Here is a 21,096-nt window from a genome sequence, read left to right as displayed (position 1 = left end):
CCAGGCTACAAGGATCCTGCCTGACATAGCCCTCCCTCAACACACATTAATATCACCTGGGCAATGGGCTTCCATGTGGGCAGTGCCATCTTTAACAAAGTGAACATAATATATTTTATCTGCCCAACAGTAGGTCAGAAGCCTGGGTAGACTTTACTGGTTTTTCTGCTTTGGGTCTCTGTAAAGCCAGTAGCCCTGGCCACCATCACAGCTGCCTGGCACATGCAGGTTTGTGGCTGGAGTGTAGAACACATTCCTAGCAGCTGTGGCTGATGCAATGCTGTGAGAATACTCCAGCTCCCAGAAGCCTCCTGGGCACACCCAGGAAGGAAGCTCACCCGATATAAGGAAGTGATTTGGCACCAACCACGCAGCTCCCTGATCTTTTCAGCCATTGGCTATGAAGGACACACTGTAACATCCTATTGGCTGAACCCATGTATGTAAGCTAGCTTACTTCCTGAATAAAGTGGATCTGCATCACTGGACCTGGTTCTTGGAGTTGGGTCTTTGCATCTCCATCATCCTCACCCCCGGCAGGACTTGTACACACAGGTTCGCATTGGATTCAGACAGACGGTAATGAAACAATGGAGCCGAGAACTGGTGAGCCGTTAGCTTTAATCCTAGCTTGCACCCAGCGGGCAAGAAAAAACACACACTGGGCTCCAATACCCACTCATTCAGTGCTCACAAAGCTACTGACTTATCCGAGTTTCCTAGAATCAAAAGTTTTTAGCTCACCAGACTTATTCACCTCTATTTCCCATCTCCTTCTCTCTGCACAGACTGGCTTCTCCTTTAGCATTTTGCCATCTTAACTGCTTCTCCTCTCCTCCATATGGCCTTTATCTGCTCTCTGCTTTCCTTTTTTTTAAATTCATTTTAGAGAGGAGAGGGAGAGACAGAGAGAGAGAGAGAGAGAGAGGGAGAGAGAGAGAGGAGAGACAAAGAGAGAGAAGGGGGGAGAACCTGGAAGCATCAACTCCTATATGTGCCTTGACCAGGCAAGCCCAGGGTTTCAAACCGGCGACCTCAGCATTTCCAGTTCGACGCTTTATCCACTGCGCCACCACAGGTCAGGCTGCTCTCTGCTTTCTAATGCTAATTAGAAAGGAATCAAGAGAGAGCAAGCTCCTGGTCTGCCCCCATTTTATAGTGTAGAAATCAAAACCTTTAATCCAATATACAAATAAGGAAGTCTTCTGATACAAAGTCACTTATCTGAGGCATAGTGGGATTCCTCATGAGAGTGTACCATCCTACATCATGCAATTAGTCAAGGGTGTGGGGAAAAGCTTAGTCTTAAAACTAAGCCTTAGGGTATAATGACTGGGCCTGCTTACAGCCTGTCCCCCATACCCAGTACAAAGTATAAGCGAGCAAACATATATGTCATATTTACAAATTTATTTGACCAACAGGCTCACAAAGCCTAAGATGAGGAGTTAACCAGCCAAGGCTCTTGTCTTGAAGCCTGTGAGATAAAGGTAGGGAGATGTGCTTGTAAACAACCCTCAGTTCTGAGCAGCTGGGAGTGCCAGGTCCTCCTTCCCTTGCTCCCTGCCTGCCAACAGCTTCTCAGCAACTCGGACCACCCATGCTCTTTGTCATGCTGTCCTCTCCTTCTCAAGCCAGCACAAGTGAGTCATGTTTATGTTTTCCATCTCTGACTTTCTGTTTTGCTGCATCTCTTCTGACCCCAGCCAAAAGAAGTCCCTGCTTTTTAAGGCTCATGTGATTAGATTTGCTCACACAGGATAATCTTCTCAGCTTAAGGTCAGCAGAATAGTAACCTTAATTACATATGTGTTGGGCAGAAACAATATGTTATGCTCACTTTTGTTAAAGATGGAACCCATGTGGAAGCCCGTCTCCCAGGTGATGATATTATTTTCACTTATGCTTGGAATGGGCGTAATTATATTGATGTGTGTTGGGGGCGGGTTGTGGGCAGGCAGGATCCTTGTAGCCCTGGGTTTGGTTTTAGGACTAAGCCTTTCCCACCCTTTTTGATGTGGGATGGGGCACTCTCATGAGGAATCCCATTATGCCTCAGATAAGTGACTTTGTATCAGAGACTATTTGTATATTGGATTAAAGTTTTGGATTTCTACACTATAAAGTAGGGCAGACTGGGAGCTTGCTGTCTCTTGGTTCCTGAGATTAGCATTAGAGAGGAGAGCAGAGAAAGGCCATGTGGAGGAGGCCAGGAGAAGCAGCCAAGATGGCGGAGTGCTGAAGGAAAAGCCAGTTTGTGCAGACTTTGTGCAGGGAGAAGGAAGGAGATGGGGAACAGAGGTGAATAAGTCTGGTGAGCTAGAAACCTTGATTCTAGAAAACTCGGATGAAGTCAGTAGCTTTGTGAGCACTGAATGAGTGGTTTTGGAGCCCATTGTGTATTTTTACTTGCCCACCGGGTGCAAGCTAGGATTACAGATTATGGCCCACCAGTTCATGGCTCTGTTGTTTTACTACCGTCTGTCCAAATCCAATGTGATCCTGCATGGGCCAGGCGGCTGTGATGGTGGCCATGCCTACTGACTTAACAATATGCAAAATCCCTTTTGCCATATAATGTAAGAACCAGAGTTGTGATCAAGAGAGCAAAGATCGTGAGGACTAAGCTTCTCCTGCCACAATGTAGAATAAAACTTTCTCTATCAAGATTTCCTTTCACTAACTTTAGAAAATCACACCTATACCATATATATGTGTATATATGTATGTGTGTGTGTGTGTTTGTGTGTGATTGTAAAGCCAGTAGCCATGGCCACCATCACAGCAGCCTGGCCCATGCAGGTTCGCATTGGATTCGGACAGTCAGTAAAGAAACAATGGAGCCAAAAACTGGTGGGCCATCATCTTTAATCCTAGCTTGCACCCAGCGGGCAAGTAAAAACACACACTGGGCTTTAAAACCCACTCACATTCAGTGCTCACAAAGCTACTGACTTCATCCGAGTTTTCTAGAATCAAAGGTTTCTAGCTCACCAGACTTATTCACCTCTGTTCCCCATCTCCTTCCTTCTCCCTGCACAAACTCTGCACAAACTGGCTTCTCACTCAACACTCCAGCATCTTGGCTGCTTCTCCTGGCCTCATCCATGTGGCCTTTCTCTGCTCTACTCTCTGCTCTCTCCTGTAATATTAATCTCAGGAACCAAGGGAGCAAGCTCCTGTTCTGCCCCCATTTTATAGTGTAGAAGTCAAACCTTTAATCCAATATACAAAATAGGGGAGTCTCTAATACAAAGTCACTTATCTGGGGCATGATGGGATTGCACACCCCACATCAAAAAGGCTGGGAAAGGCTTAGTCTAAAAACCAAGCCCCAGGCTACAAGCATCTTGCCTGCCCACAGCCCGCCCCCAACATACATTAATATCACCTGGGCGACGGGTTTCCATGTAGCCAGCACCATCTTTAACAAAGTGAGCATAATATATTTTACCTGCCCTACAGTGAGATATAGAATGTTCTGGTGCCTGTTTTTCTTTTTTTTTTTTAGACTTTCTTTCTTTTTTTTACAGGGACAGAGAGAGAGTCAGAGAGAGGGATAGAAAGGGACAGACAGACAGGAATTGAGAGAGATGAGAAGCATCAATCATCAGTTTTTCATTGCTACACCTTAGTTGTTCATTGATTGCTTTCTCATATGTGCCTTGACCGTGGGCCTTCAGCAGACCAAGTAACCCCTTGCTTGAGCCAGTGACCTTGGGTCCAAGCTGGTGAGCTTTTTGCTCAAGCCAGATGAGCCCCCACTCAAGCTGGCGACCCCAGGGTCTCAAACCTAGGTCCTCCACATCCCAGTCCGATGTTCTATCCACTGCGCCACTGCCTGGTCAGGCTGGTGCTTGTTTTTCTAATGGTCTTATAAAACACCTTCTCCTGGCTTCCTTAAACTTCTCTTCATTCTCTTTCTTTAACACTATAAATACAAGAGACTTGCTACTTTCAACTAGGGCTTGGTTGAGGTAACTGGGAATAGAGTCTTGTCTCTCCCATTGGAGAAGTGAAGTTCCTACAGAAGCAGTTTAAGGCTGGGCTGGTAGAATGGATAGTAGACAGATTTGGCTCAGTGATTATCTCTGGGTGGGTCATGAGGCTACAGAAGTTTTAGCGTAAGAAGGGGGCTATAGCAAGGTACCAATGAGAATTTGGGGAAGGAGGGAATGGTAGCACAAATTCCTTGATCACATTGGTACAACAACTACAAAGGGAAAGAACATCTTCCCTTCTGACAGAGGGCAGATGCTTACAAATATCCCCCGTGTTCATTATGCTTTGTCTAGGCTCAGCCTCACTTTCTCTAACACACAGTTCATCATTTTGAAGTTTCCAACCTAAAAGAAAACTCCAAATACATCTGAAACATCCAAAAAAAAAAAAAAAGCACATTATGAATGATCTTTTCAAATTAATTAGTATCAGAAAATTTATAAAAGGATGACTGACCACAGGAAAATATTTCCTGATCCTCTTTTTACATTTTTGCTCCCCTCTCCACTCATGTACAAACTCTTCAGAGATAACCCTGCATATGGTTCTTCAACTTACCATAAAGTATTAAACTCTATCTTATAAAAAAAATCTATGTGTTCGCTTTATGACTGACATAGTTCTCATCTGTCTATGGCTGGTAGTAAGTGAGCTTCATGTTCAAATGAATCACAACCATTTTTAAAAGGCGAAAGATTTATGTGATCTGAAGAGAAACCAGAGTATGAATCACAGCCATTTTTATATCTGAGTGGCTAATGCAATCGTATCCTGAATTGGCTATTTAGAACCCCATCTCCATATACTATCAAATGTTCAGTGGCCTGGGGATGGTGGTTTGGATTCAATATTCAGCTTAGTATTCATTTGTCAGGATAAATTGGGCTTGAAACTCAGTGGTAAGACTTCAAGCAACTATTTAACCAATAGTCTCTCATTTTACTGTTTTAGATAGTAAGCTCTTAAGTTCAAGGTCTATAAGGAATTACATTGCTTTGTTCAGCAACCAACAAAGACGAGAGCAAAAGTAAGTGCTTAAAAAAAGGATGTAAAAATGATTATGAATATTGAGATACCTGTGAGCTGAAAGGTTACACAAAAATTTCTCTCACCTATAGTCTTTGCAAATATATGGGAAGATAATGATCATATTTTTTCTTTTTAAGTGAGAGGAGGAGAGATAGAAAGACAGACTCCTGCATGTACCCCGACTGAGATTCACCCTGCAAGTCCCCTACTGGTGATGCTCTGCCTATCTAGGGTGGATGCTCAGCAATCAACCCATTTTTAGCTCCTGAGGTGGAGGCTTCACAGAGCCATCCTCAGCACCCTGGGCCAACTTGCTCAAACCCATAGAACCATGGCTGTGGGAGAGGAAGAGAGATAAAGAGAGAGAAGGGAGAGGATGGAGGGTGGAGAAGTAGATGGTCGTTTCTTTTGTGTGCCCTAATCGTAATTGAACCCAAGACATCCACACACCAGGCCAATGCTCTACCACTGAGGTAATGATCATTTTTTGTTATCTAGTCACATCAGCATATATATTTTATTTTTAGAACAGATGGAAAAGTAAAGTTTTTATAAACTGCGTTGGTACTGGTAGGGAAATGTTTTTAATATATTGTTTTACTTTGAACATTTTAATTTTTCCCCAACAAGAAATACAAATTGACTCCATTTCATTTCTTTAGTGGGGAAGTCTTATTAGAAAAAAAAAAAAAAGATAATGGCAACAGTAAGGAAAGCAATTATCTTTGTATAAAACACAATGTACCGTAGTAGTGTATGCAAACTCTAAATAAGGCCTTTTAGTTTAGAAAAACCAAAACACTTATGTGAACCTAAAAATAACTTTCTTCTCATTACTTTGAGCCCACAGTCAGCAACACCTAGAAGGACAAGAAAAAAACCCCATAAATGGTTTCATAGATGTCCTGCAGAGAGGTTGAATTGTATGTTTTTAATTATAGACATTAATGTCTTCTAGAAAAAAGTGCCCAATAACAATGCTTTCTCAAAGGTAATAATACTCCAAAATAGGCTCCAAAATAATCATTTAACTATGTGTTATATAGGAGAACTTTGAGGCAGTGGAACATTTTCTAATTATCTGGCAAACACATACAAGCTTTGCTCTTGAGGATGATGTAGCTATAGATTCACCACATAATCCATGGTCTAGCTAATGGGAAATATCCTCATGTAATATGCGATACTTAAATACCCACACAGTTTATGGATAATTCTTGCAAATCAGAGAATGACAGAGCCTATTTGTGATTTAAGCGTCACCTGTAGAGTCCACAGAATACTAGAAATATCCTCCATATCCTCTCTAGCCTATGCCTTCCAGAACATACCATTATGATTTCATCCCTTCAGAACAATTTATTTTCTTCATCTTACATTTATTTGCAGTTTAGAATAATCCTTTAAACTCTTATCCATTATTCTTATTGTAGTGGAATAAGTTTATACACCATTTGAAAACTGAAAGTTAACCAATGTCTGGTGCTGTGGATCATACTATAGAAGAGTGTGAATGAACAGGGCTGTTAAAAACACAAGTAATTGATGGCTCGTGTCTCTGGTTAATTCTGGCAATCTGAAAGCTGAATAAAGGGTTTTATTTTATTGTGGGACAAGAAAGGTGGAGACAAAAAAGAATGTCAAAGAGAGAGAAAGAAAGTGCTATAACTGTTTCCAAAGTTCGCCGAGTCGTAGTCCCTTCTAGATTGTTAAGAATTAAATTCACACTTTCTTTTGGACTGTAGAGAGAACTTAATTATGTGGCAGAATAATACAAAATATTGCTATTTTGACTCAGTAAAAAGAAACCTGTTTAAAAAAACAGGAATAATCCTATTACTTTCTCAAACATAGTTCTACTCATCTGCATCCTTACTCATGAGGGACCAGAGTCTGTCTTTCCTGAGTATACTGTGATAAGATACTCTTGTTGGAGCACTTTATTTTGTGATAGATGCTGTATTATCCATTGGCATGTTTATCAGGTTTAAAATTTATAGGTCTCCATCCAAATGTACAAAATCTATAAATTTCATTATTTCTCTATAACTGAATTACATTTTCTAAAAGACCCAAATTTCACTGAGGAACACAAAACTTTACATTTACTCATTTAAGAAATGCTGTTTTCGTTTTTTTTAATTTAATTTTATTGTTATTATTTATTTATTTATTTATTTTTATTTAATAGTTAGAGGAGGGGAGGCAGAGACAGAGCCCTGCATGCGGCCAGACTGGCATCCACCCAGAAGGCCTACTAGGGGGCGATGCTCTGCCCATCTGGGGCTCTTGCTTCATTACAACCAGAGCGATTTATTAGCACTTGAGGCAGAGGCCATGGAGCCTTCCTCAGCACTTGGGACCGACTATCTCTAATCAAGCCATGATTGTAGGAGGAAAGGAGAAGAGAGAGACAGAGAAAAAGAAAATAAAGTGAGAGGGTGAAGGGTGGGTAAGCAGATAGGAGCTTCTCCTGTGTGCCCTGACCAAGAATCGAACCCAGGACATCCACACACTGAGCCAATGCTTTAACGCTGGGCCAACCAGGCAGGGCCAAGAAATGCTATTTTATTTTCATTTAAACAAGTGTTCTTCTGGGAGACACAGTCTCTTCAGACTCAGCATCTCTTACTCTCATATATTTTTTTTCATGATCATGCATAGAAAATTGACAAAATATTATGTGTTGGAGAAAACTGACAAAATTTCACGAAAGTAATCTGTGTGTGGTCAGTCAGGCAAGACTGTTAAAGAAATGACATGGAAATGGCCAAAAATATTCTTGGGTACCTGTTCTGTGTAGTACACCTTTCTGGGTTATATGGTTCAGTAACAGCCCCACACCCATCAGTCCATTGTGTTTGAGTTGTAACCTTGTAACTTGTAGAAAATGATAGCAATGTGAATGTTTCTTGTCCATAAAAATGCAAATTTTGTAAAATTATATTTTGTCTGGTGGAATGAAATCGATTATTGCCCCAGTATTGAAGAGTTTGGCATTTATTTCATGTTCATTTCAGCCATTCTGATTACTTAAATAATTGTGTGCTTTTTGAATTCTTCCTTCAAATACTTGTAATATGTTCCTCATTCCCTCAGTAATTAGTTAAATAAAATATTTAGCACATGTTTATTTTATGTTTGTATGACAGCCATGATTTTAACTCTAACAAGTCATGCTCTGATGGTTTCCACTGATCTCTGGATGTAGCTGCTCTTCTCTGTCTTTGGTGCTGACTCTGTTCTTATTGTAGTTACTGCTTAAGTTCTCACTGGTGATATAATGAGAAGTCTGTTTTTTAGCATGATTTGGGTGCAGAGGTCCCAACCTTGTTGACTCTCACCTCCACTCTCACTGGTAATGCATTCTCCAACTAGTCCTTGACTTTAGCCTGTTAATTTACCCCTTGCCACAAAGATCTCATGGGCTACTGGTGAATCTAAATACTACCTTCCTAGTATAGGCATGGAAGAATTGCTTAATGTCTACCTCCTACAAGGCAAAGCATCAGGATACAATCTAAGACAATTTTATCTCAGAGTTCCAATGAATGTGGAGATAGAAAATGTTCTACTTTCTCTTAAAATTGTTAATTTTCCTATCGGAGACAACCTCCTTGAATGACTAGTATCATCTTCACCTGATTCTTAATATTCCAAGTCTTTCCTCCCACAGGGCACAGTTCTTCCCTCCCACCCAGAGCTCCAAGGCATTCTAACGTCCCTCCCAGTGGGTAGAAACTTTCTAGGTTTCTTAATTTCTATGTTTAGGACCACATGCATTTGATAAGTAAAAGGTGCTTTGGAGTTTAGATGCCATTCCGTCTCTTGACACTTTGTAACCACCATTTCACTGTGAATTCAAAAACAGCCAGCTTTGAAACTCAAAGTTGAAAATAATGTTGCCTTTATTTAAGGCTTTACTGGTCTTCTCTAACCCTGGATAAAAATAAGTGCATTGAAATAAATCAGCTTATTTTTAATAAACAATATGTCAGGAAGTAGCACAAACATATGGTAGCACTTTTAAGCCTAACAACATATCTATGGTAAAAGTATTACTTATCCCTTCTTTCACATATAAGAAAATAGGCAGATGTTATATATCTTACCTGAACTAATAAGATTACATGGTTACTAAATTTGGGTGCACAGCTACTTAACTCTTTTTTTTTTTTATGTACAAGGCTGCATATTCTAATTTGATAGAAAACATAATAAAGTGATAATAATCATTTATATTTGTTTATAAAACTCAACTGTCTACATGTCTTAATGTTGTAATACCCAAAACGCACTAATCCTCAGAATATTTTATAAATTACATGTTAGGGCAAGGAGGAGGGGCTAAAGTTTTAGATGAAATGAAGGCTGCTAACCATGTATCTATAAAATAGGAAAATTATCCTGGATGTTCCTGATTGGTTCAGTATGACCACATGGGTAATTTAAGATGCAGGATTGAAACAGAAGTCAGAACCAGAGAGATGCCATCATGAGAAAGACTGGACCAGCCATTACTGGCTTTTAAGATGAAAGCGAACTATGAGCCAAGGAACATGGGTGCCTAAGAAGGGGGACAGGAAGGGCAGACTCTCCCCAAAATATCCAGAAAGGACTGAAGCTCTGCTAGCACCTTGATTTGAGCTCAGTGAGACCCATGTCTAATGTCTGGCCTTCAGAACTATAAGGTAATAAATGTGTCATTTTAAGCCATCAAGTTTGTGGCATTATTTGCAGCAGCAACAGGAAACTAACATATGTGCTAAAACTATAACTCTTTAGATTTTAGGGAATTTATATGTTCTAGAAAATTTTTTACTTTCTTTTCTTTCATTCTTTTCCTTTCCTCCTTCCCTTCCTCCCCCCTTCCTTCCTTTCTTGCTTTCTTTTTTTGTGGCAAAGACTTCTCTCCAAATACTTTTCCCAAAAACCGTGTCTGCTACCACACTCAACATCCCTTTCCCACCCACACCCTGGGCACTAAATGAAATGTATTTCTTAGTCTCCTCTGTGGCTATATATGAACATGTAACTGAGTTTGAGAAAATGGAATACGTTTAAAAGTCACTCATGTCACCTCCTGGCCAAAGCTTTGTGAGAAGCAATTTGGTTCTCCTTCTTCTTTCCAGTTCCACAGACTGGTTGCTCTTCTCTACAAGCAGCCTGGTTTTCTGAATCATATCATGGCAGAAAGCTACAATGTTAACTATGAACACTGGGCTATTATACAGTCAAAAATAATCTATCCTGTTCAAGAACTGAAATGTATGGGTATATTTGTTACAGTTATTACTTCTATCCTAAATAATTTTTTGAGATATTAAAGTTAATTTTATTTAGAACTAACTAGAAATCATAAGCAGTGAACTCTCCACTACTACATTCATAGACACACTTATGTTTTAGCCATATTATATACCCACCACTTTCTGACTATATTTTTTAAACCTTCTTAGTTTTACAAATGCAATAGAATCCTGAAGAGAATGGGATTTGAAGAGAAAGAATATGTTCTCAATAAGACTCTAACATTTACAAGTATGGCCTTGGACAAGTTTTGTGGATTCCTCAAGCCTCAGAAAATAAGGAGAGAGGCAAATTTTTTTTAAATTTTATCAAAAGCTTCTATAAAATATCTATAGTTAATATTATATTTAATGGTAAGAGACTGCATATTTTACCCCTAGGGCTGGGAATGAGATAGTATGTCTGTCTTACCATTTGTTTTTTCAACATAGTTCTGAAATTCTAGCCAGTAAAACCAGGTTAAAAGATAAGAAAAGAAAGAAAGAGAAGGCATATAGATGTAGGCATACAGAGGTGTACAATATTCCTGTTTGCAGGGTACATGATTGGATAATTTCAAAGAATCTCCAAAAAAAATCTTAATAAGTGATTACAGCAAGGCTACAAGATATAAGATAAATATACAAAAATTAATAGTATTTCTATAATCTACCAACAACAAGTGAATACTGAAATTAAAAATACAATACCACTTATGATTGCTCATAAAAAACGAAGATATGGTTAGGTATAAATAAAAAATTACATAAAGACTTTTTTTTTATTATTATTATTTTTTTTTTCACTTTTCTGAAGCTGGAAACGGGGAGAGACAGTCAGACAGACTCCCGCATGCGCCCGACCGGGATCCACCCGGCACGCCCACCATGGGGCGATGCTCTGCCCATCAGGGGGCGATGCTCTGCCCATCCTGGGCGTCGCCATATTGTGACCAGAGCCACTCTAGCGCCTGGGGCAGAGGCCACAGAGCCATCCCCAGCTCCCGGGCCATCTTTGCTCCAATGGAGCCTTGGCTGCGGGAGGGGAAGAGAGAGACAGAGAGGAAAGTGCGGCGGAGGGGTGGAGAAGCAAATGGGCGCCTCTCCTGTGTGCCCTGGCCGGGAATCGAACCCGGGTCCTCCGCACGCTAGGCCGACGCTCTACCGCTGAGCCAACCGGCCAGGGCAAGACTTTTATATTTAAAGCTACAAAATTCTGATAAAAGAAGTCAAAGAAGTTCTAAATAAATAAAGACACATTGTATTTACGGTTTAGAAGATGTAATAAACTAAAGATGTAAACTGTCCTTAAATAGATTTGATATAAATTCTATCAAAATATCAGAAAATATTTTTTTAAAATATAGACAATATTTTTTCTAAAATGTATCTGGAATAGTAAAAAAACTAGAATAGCTTAGGGCAACTTTGAAAAAGCAAGATAAAAATGGGAGAAATTGGTCTACCCAATTTCAAGATTTATTACATAGTTACAGAAAACAAGGTTGTATGATACTGATGAAGGAAAAAATGTATAGTTTAATAAAATAGAAGAGAGAATCCATAAATAAGCCCATGTAAATATCCCCAGCTGATTTTTTACAAAGGTACAAGATGTTACTGTTGAGACAATCTGGATAGAAGGTATATGAGCTCTCTGTGTATTATTTCTTACAAATGTATGTGAATATAGAATAAAAAATTTAATAAAACAAAATTATGATCAGTGAACCAGCATCACCTGGCAGCATGCTTACAATGCAGAGTCTTAGGCCAGATCCTAGACCTACTGAATGAGAAACTGAACTTTTACAAAACCGTCTCCCAATTGATGTGAATATAAAGTTTTGAGAAGCAGTGGACAATACCAAACATTTTGGCATTTAAGTCATCCTGATATTTGGTTAGTTTGTATATTTGTTAGCTTTTTTTTTGTAAATAAATCTTTTATGAATGACAAATATGCATTCTATAAAAATAAAACAAATCAGATCCTAAAATTTGAGTATATTTTGTTTTTTTAAGTCATTTAATTTTTTGATATACTATTCACCTCATTATGCCATAAGAACATTCAGTCATTCTTCTAGTAATATTGTTAGAATTGCTGAAATATTTTTTAAATTAGTAAACTAGCAGAATATGGTTTAGTTTATTTTGCAAAATTTATTAACTTAAACAATTGGAAGCCAGAGCTGGTTTTACTCTAGTATATTCCATAAAAAATAATGTGTTGATATATTTTTAATAGTACTTTTTTGTCATATATTAACCAATAACAAAACACATGTCTTTTACTACTCCTTAGACACTAATAGTATTTAGAGACTTGCACATCTCTAAATATTAGCAAAATTTTATAGTATTATCCATCGCAAGTCCCAATTTCATCACTTTTCTCCTCTAGAGCCATGAGTCTTATGCCTCATTTTGTCCAAGTTCTCATTCAATGTTCAAGTGTGAGCATGCTCTTCTGATTTCATGCCTTAAGGTTCCAAACACAAACCTTTCTTTCTTCAGAATACACTCTTCCTCAACCTTGTAAAATGAAATCTGTTTCTCTAGGTCATCAGTGCTTGCAGGGTTGTAAGATCAAATTAACAACAACGTTTAAAAGTACTCTAAATATGTATCCCAAATTGACCAGGATGACACACTGTACTTTGAGCTCAGAGTTATATCCCTTGGACTTAGTATATTACTTAATACAAAATAAATATTGGCTTGCTGACCATTAAGGTAAGCAGTAAGATAGAGAGATGGATAGAAGATAGATAAATATTGATAGATAGATATAGATACATAGACCTATACAATTATATATGATAAATACATAATAAAATACATATATGTACATTTTTATCACTTAATTGCCACTATGAGTAATTACATAAATTTAAGAAACTGCCAAGCTATTTCAAAAATGTCATTTATGAACCTTGAAAATATGATTCAAGCCAATCACAATTTCTTTTATAAGTATAAAATAAAAATACAGAATCATTGTCACATTCATTAGTGAGAAAGAAATGGAAAGATTATAATATAGAAAAGGTAAGAAAGATCCAAAAGCCCTGGCCAGAGAGCTTGTTTGGTTGGAGCGTCTTCCCAAAGCATACAGGTTGCCAGTTAGATGCCCAGTCAGGGCACATAGAGGAACAATTCAATGGATGTTCCTGTCTTTCTGCCTCTCTCTCTCTCTCTAAAAAAAAAAAAAAAAAAAAAAAAAAAGAATCGAGCATTTATAATATACTCGACCCCTTTTTACCCTCACAAAAATCCTGCATTATAGGTAAAATGATAATTTCATATATTGTGATGAGGAAGTGGAATCTCACAGCTGTAAGTGATTAACTCAATGTCAAGAGCTTGTAAGTAAGATACCTAGTATTCAAACCCAAATTTGTCTGATGAGGAGACTGAGTTCTTAACCACTGCAAGTTTCTGTATCAGGGAAATCTACTTGGTGGTGGGATAGAAATAAGAAATCCTTAAGAATATGAACAATAATTTAAATTTGGAGGCTTTTCAGTAAAGATGCCCAAATTGAGATCTTAACAGTTTTTAGGAATTCTGAATTCCACCAACTCCAGCTTCTGCAAAATTCTGCTAAAGCTCTTGCTTTTGAATATTCATGGGATTTCATTCTTTTTTGTCCCAGCACACAATTCAACTTCTTTGGGGCTTTAGTGGATCACAGACCCTTTACAACATAATCACTTCTCCAAAATAGGTCTCAAATTATCTTATTGTGCAAAGAAGTCCTCCCAGCTACTGCTTGTATCACTACTTCATTTTCTCTTGTTATACATTTTTCAGTGATGTCAAAGCCATTGTAAGGTCCTCCATCTCCAACTACCTACTATGTTCCTGAGTTTATCCCAGATCTTCAGTGCTACAACAAAATATCCAAGACTCACCACAGTAAATATCATCTCCAATTCTGCATTCCAGTTGTCAGCTGATTCACTGTTCAGGCACTGTGTTACATTTTCATGCTCAATAGAAACCCTGAATAGGAAAAATACTCCACACTTTTCTATCCACCCCTATCCCCTTTGATCCCACTAGGACAGAGATTTTAAAGTACTAGTATTGCCTTGGGCTTCCAAAATCTCTCAGAGATTATTATGAAAAATTCTTTCAGCTTTCAAGCTTCATAATCTCCTCCCACTTCCCTGGAAGACAGGCATAAGGCCAATAAGCCAGAAGACAATCTGAACAACAAAAACCCTAGCCCAAACAGGATTTAAAATTTACCCTCTTCTCTAACACTGATTCATTGTCCTTGGAGCAATTTTGGGTGCCGCTAAGATGTTATTTTTTTTCTCTATATTATATATGCAAATTGAAAGATCAAGGTTTGGTTTTAAGCTGTACTTTCATTAATAAGAATGTGGCTTGAGTGGGAAGTTAATCTGTCTCTGTCATGACAGATTGGTTGAGTGAGAGCTGAGGTTTCACAGGTAAAGCAAGGTTGGACCGGAACTAGAGATATTCAAATACAGTTTTAGTAGTCAAACACTTTCGTTGTTACTATGAAGAACTTCAGTATATAAACTTATAGAAGCAGTTTAGCAATATCTTTTCTAGTTCAAAAATCTTTTTTTGGCCCTGGCCGGTTGGCTCAGCGGTAGAGCGTCGGCCTAGCATGCGGAGGACCCGGGTTCGATTCCCGGCCAGGGCACACAGGAGAAGCGCCCATTTGCTTCTCCACCCCTCCGCCGCGCTTTCCTCTCTGTCTCTCTCTTCCCCTCCCGCAGCCGAGGCTCCATTGGAGCAAAGATGGCCCGGGCGCTGGGGATGGCTCTGTGGCCTCTGCCCCAGGCGCTAGAGTGGCTCTGGTCGCAATATGGCGACTCCCAGGATGGGCAGAGCATCGCCCCCTGGTGGGCAGAGCGTCGCCCCCTGGTGGGCGTGCCGGGTGGATCCCGGTCGGGCGCATGCGGGAGTCTGTCTGACTGTCTCTCCCTGTTTCCAGCTTCAGAAAAATGGGAAAAAAAAAAAAAATCTTTTTTTGATCTCTTCCAGCTACCATATTTCATTAGGCACTTCTCCAGTACAAAGTCTTAGAATAAAGAGAGGAAAATATATTTAACTGGATATTATAATACACCAAGAGTCACATGCGTTACCATGCCTAATTTTTCTAGGATTCCTCTTACACATAAGAACAATGAGATGTGGAGAGATAAAAATATAACAACACAAAACCTTGGTCTTATCTTAACCATTCTATTCAATCTCTAGAGTTAACTACCTACAGAACATAATGTTTTTCAATAATTATTTAGTGTAAAACTCACTTTATTGTAGAAGACAATACTTCTATTTATATGGTATATGAAACCTTTATTTTAGTACAGCTAAAATGTAAAGAACACATCAAAATAATGTATTTAGTTTATATTTCTAGTTCCTGATTTCTCAAGTTTTATACAATTCACTAAATGTGTAGATTTCAGAAGAACACATACATTAAATTCATTAGAATAGTATTTAGTTACTTGAAATTGACTTGGTCCATAGCAGAATTCTATTAGCAGTTTATTATAAAATTCTAATTCTTAAATGTTCTAGAAATTTTCATGCTGTTGAGTAAATAATTGATCAACTCAGCTCATGCTTTCTCTTGATCCAAAATTCTTTTAATTTAAGTAACAGAAATTCAACTCACACCAGAGCAGCTTAAGTCATTAAATCAAAAGGAAAACTGAGAGAATCAGAAAAAATCCAGAATCTCGACCAGAGACAAACTCAATACTGATAAAACTACTTTTTCATCAATATTTCTCACGGTTTTAGTTTCATTTCTTTTACATGTTTGTGGCTTCATTAGCTTTTACCCACTTGTTGAGAAAAAAAAAATATTGATAGCCCTACCTATATATTTGTATTATGGTGATGAAAGATGCAACAGAGTCATTTTTTCTCCAATTTCACTAAAAGTAAACATGCCGGTAAAGCAACTGATTTACTTTGCTTGGATAATGCAGGGAAGTGTGGTAATGTGATCACAAACCCCACTTTGCCTTTGGTAATAGCATATCAATTCATAAATAGAGGGGACTAGAAGTCAACATTTTTTTTCAGTCATCATCTCTCTTCAAGACATTATGTGTTCTCCTGAGTGAAATAAGTAAATCAGAAAAAACTAAGAACTGTATGATTCCATACATAGATGGGACATAAAAATGAGACTCAGAGACATGGACAAGAGTGTTACTGGAGGTGGGAGGGGGTAGAGGGGAGGAAGGAGAGGGAGGGGATGGGGGAGGGGAGGGGCATAAAGAAAACCAGATAGAAGGTGATGGAAGACAATTTGACTTTGGATGAGGAGTATGCAACATAATCAAATGGCAAAATAACCTGGACATGTTTTCTCTGAACATATATACCCTGATTTATCAATGTCACCTCATTAAAATTAGTAATAAAAAAATTATGTGTTCTCATTATTGACTAAGGTCACACTTATAAATATCAGAGCCTTATAACAAAGAATTTAGAAGTAATTTTATTTGTTTTTATCATCTTTGTTTCTATATTATGTCACAGTTTTATAATCTTCTCATTTTAATTCCAAATACAAGACTGTGATGCACACAAAACCATTTAATTCCTGAATATATAGTTTCTTTTCAGGTGTCATTTTAACTGCAGCTACCAATTCATTCCAAAAATTATATATAATTTCCTTTTTCATTTACTTAAATGCAACATATATAAATTTAATATAAAAGCTTTGAACAAATATTTTCACCCCGAGACTTACATTGTTGAGCAGAAAAACATTGTTGAGCAATTTTTCTATATTATTATTTAACATTATCTACCTTATGATTTTTGTTAAATTTTTCTCTATATATTTAATTTTATGACAAATTATCTTTTTAACTGGTTTACGGTATTTTTTTCTTTTGAGATATTCTGCATTTATTCTAGATTTTCTCTTTAAGGTTGTTTTCTAGAAGGAGAAACCAGAAAAGCACCTTCAAATATTAACAGGTGAACTTTAATATTTTTCTTACTATCTCTGTTTCTCTACTTTTGTTGTGTAATAGGTATCAGAATGGTGCAAGTTTCAATGTATATCTTTCAACTCTTTTACATTTTTATAGTTATTGATATATATTGTCTTAGAGTGTGGGATTAGGTCAGAGTAGATTTTACAGCATTAAAACATTACTTTCTTGATGGCTTACATAGTACATCATCTTGTGTTAAAAAGGTGTTATTTTATTAAAATAGTTTAAAAATATTTTAAAAAGCAAGATAATAGCTGATAATTTGATTAAAAAATAAGAAAGAAATTTGTATGTCATCTATACACAAATCTTAAGAAATAATATTAAAATGGATTTTGAGGATTATGCTTTAACAGTCATTCTGGTTCCTAAAAGTTACCACCTGAGGATTTTATTCTGCCTTTAAAAAATAATCTTAGAAAAATTCTGCTCTCTTCATTAAGATTCTGAAATATACTATTGAACAGATTTAGGAGATAAGATATGCATTTAAATAAGAGCAGATGTCATTTCCAATAGAAATACACCAGAAACAAAATGATGGCCTAGGAATTAATCTGAGCTTTCTTATAATTAGTGAAAAAGGAGGTACTAATGATATTGTACATATGACCAACAATGTCTGTCACTAGGAGGTAATACTAATGTTTACCACATGAGTTAGTATATGGACTCAATGAGTTAGTATATGTAAGACATTTAGATCAATGCCTAGGACAGTGGTTCTCAAACTGTGCGCCAGGGTGCACTGGTGTACCCTAGAAGATTTCCAGGTGCGACCTATGGTATTCCAGAGAAATATGTGCCTGTTGGGGACCAAAAAACCAAGAGAATTTTTGGAGTTTAGATTTTTGGGGAACAGAGGTGTGGGAAATTGGCGGTAAGCTGACAGTCTGCCCAACCCCCCACCTTGCTTGCATGATTAGGTTGCAAAAGGTTATTAAGCTGTGGTGCTGGATTGTTTACACTACCCCTCATGTTCCCCAGAAAGACTGGAGGCAAGTTTCTTCTACCCTTTGTTTGGTGTAAAGTTATGATGATATGTATGGTGGGTGTTTTCTTCACTTGATAAAATTCTTGGGTTGCCTTGGATACGTGATCAAAAATCTCAATGATTTGCTAATGGCCCATTTTTGCCCTATAAATAAAGCAAGATGCAGTTTTGTGGCATGCTTTGTTTTTGCCAGCAGCAATCACAGGGAACCCCTGACCCAGTAATTTCTTAATTCCGCATATTTTCTTAATTCCGCACCATTCCCACGTGGGAACTGGAATTACTAGCTGCACGGGTTTGCGGCATGTGCCCAGATATAAAAATAAGTATAGTTACTCTATTATACCATTTCATTATGGAAATATCACTCTTTTTTTTGAAATATCACTCTTTTTGTTAACACATCATTATTATGTTTATTATTAATACATCATTATATTATTTTTAGATAAATACACCCAAATAAAATGGATAGATTTCTCAAAAAGAAGCATGATATTGAAGAATCCAATTCTGAAAGTGAGCAAAAGTTAGGTGTAAATAAAATAAGACTTGAAGACTGATGGGCAGAATTTAATTTATAGCATTTTCCATCACTTAACAAGGAACAATGTGATTGGATGAGAAACCCATCCATGGAAGCTTCAAGTGATTTTAGTTTAACATTAAGAGAAGAAGAACTAGCAGCTATATTCACTGATTGTGGACTGATGATTAAACATAAGGAATTGTCTCTTGACACCTTTTGGATTTCTATAAAAGAAGAATATTTGGCAATATCTAAAAATGCTTTGAACATTTTACTACAATTTTCAAATTCCATTTATGTAAAAACAGAAAAATTCTTCAATGTATTGATGAAGAAATGAGAGTTTGCCTTTCAAATATATGCCCAAACATTGAAGAAATCGCTAGGACACATCAGGCTCATGTTTCTCATAAACACAAAAATGAAGAAACTTAACACATTAGTGCCAGGACCTGTTGAGTTTACTAAATCTTACTAAGAAAGTATCTATATATATAAAAAGATAACTTTTTTGTCATTTCTTTAATTTTTTAATCTTTTTTACAAATTCTAAAAAGCATAAAAAATGTAACATAAAAATATATATATATATTTTGTATTTTTCTGAAGCTGGAAATGGGGAGAGACAGTCAGACAGACTCCCGCATGCCCCCGACCGGGATCAACCCGGCACGCCCACCAGGGGTGACACTCTGCCCACCAGGGGGCCATACTCTGCCCCTCCGGGGCGTTGCTCGTTGAGACCAGAGCCACTCTAGCGCCTGGGGCAGAGGCCAAGGAGCCATCCCTAGCGCCCGGGCCATCTTTGCTCCAATGGAGCCTCGGCTGCGGGAGGGGAAGAGAGAGACAGAGAGGAGGGAGAGGGGGAGGGGTGGAGAAGCAGGTGGGCGCTTCTCCTGTGTGCCCTGGCCGGGAATCGAACCCGGGACTTCTGCACGCCAGGCCATCGCTCTACCACTGAGCCAACCGGCCAGGGCCAAAAATATTTTTTAATGTCAAAATAAATTTAATTTTGTCATATTTATTTTGTTTAATTATCATAAAAGCACGCTTGGACTTTATATTTTTTCTTTAATGTTTGACTTAATTATTAAAACATATTTCTCAGAAATTTGTATATAGTGAGCCTACAATTATTTGTAGGATTTTAAATGCAACCCTGACTTCAAAAAGTTTGAGAACTACTGGCCTAGGATATAGTGAGTGTTTAATAAATTTTTATGTTTTTCATCTTCAGACCCGATAAAAAATAGGAACTAGATTTAGTCTCTAATATGAAATACACAACAACTTTAAAAAATCAGACAAAATAAATGAAACAAGCTTTAAGGCACTAGTTATTAGGTGATGAAATCAGATTTCCTTGAGAGGCAGAAACTATACCAAATGAGCCATAAATTTGTCCTCATTTACTGCCTTATAAAGAAAAACTGAGTTAGAGCTCAAGAGAATTATTGAGCTGAGAGTACAAGGAAACCAAGGCAATTAGAGTTCATAGGACAAAGTCCCAGAAGGAGAAAGTAGCACAGAAAGAGAACACTGGCATGTGTAGAAGGTCTTCCTCCAGGATTCAGCAGAACAGTGATCAACACATGCATATGTAAAAACCACCCAAGGCTGCAGGAAAAAAAAATCATCTAAAAAAATTAGAGGAAACAGTCCCTGGTGTGCTCACAGAAACAAGAACAATGCTTGTTCTCCTAGGATAGACTGGGAAAACTACTAATCCACAAAGCATTAGAGAGCTTACTCCTACTTACCTGGCAGGGGAGATAACATAATTTTGAAGGTGCTTTTTCCACAGCAAGCTTTCTGTATGTGTATACCCTTGCAATTTTCCCAAATGTGAGAAACTTGACTGCATAATTTGTGGTAGTGGGGAACAGTGTTTGCATACTTCCCTGAAAAAAAAAAGACTTAAGAATGCCTTGCTTCAGGTTGGTAAATATTACCCCTTAGTGAACACTCCTCTGAGCCTGACTAATGAATTATAAATGTAAGAACTGAAAGATTCAAATTGTTTCCAAATTACTAAATGGCATCCCAGAACAAAACACAAATTTATAGGAATGAAAAATATCCAGCGTTCAACAAAGTAAAACTCATGATGTTGGGCATTTAAGCAAATATCAAAAAGCATACAACAGATAAGAAAATATAACCTATAATTAGAAAAGTAATTTGTCAACTGAAAGTATCCAGAATAAACATGGGTATCAAATCATT

The 21,096-nt window shown here is 37.7% G+C and overlaps 1 pseudogene; it reads left to right on the top strand.

Annotated features, from left to right (window-relative positions):
* Positions 1–20,622: 20,622 nt before the first annotated feature.
* On the top strand, positions 20,623–20,774 carry LOC136379141 (U1 spliceosomal RNA; annotated as a pseudogene).
* The last annotated feature ends 322 nt before the right edge of the window (positions 20,775–21,096 follow it).

Source organism: Saccopteryx leptura, chromosome 7 (assembly GCF_036850995.1).
Source record: "Saccopteryx leptura isolate mSacLep1 chromosome 7, mSacLep1_pri_phased_curated, whole genome shotgun sequence".
Lineage (NCBI taxonomy): Eukaryota > Metazoa > Chordata > Mammalia > Chiroptera > Emballonuridae > Saccopteryx > Saccopteryx leptura.
The sequence above is the reverse complement of the archived record's forward strand: the minus strand, read 5'-3'. Positions and strand labels throughout refer to the sequence as shown.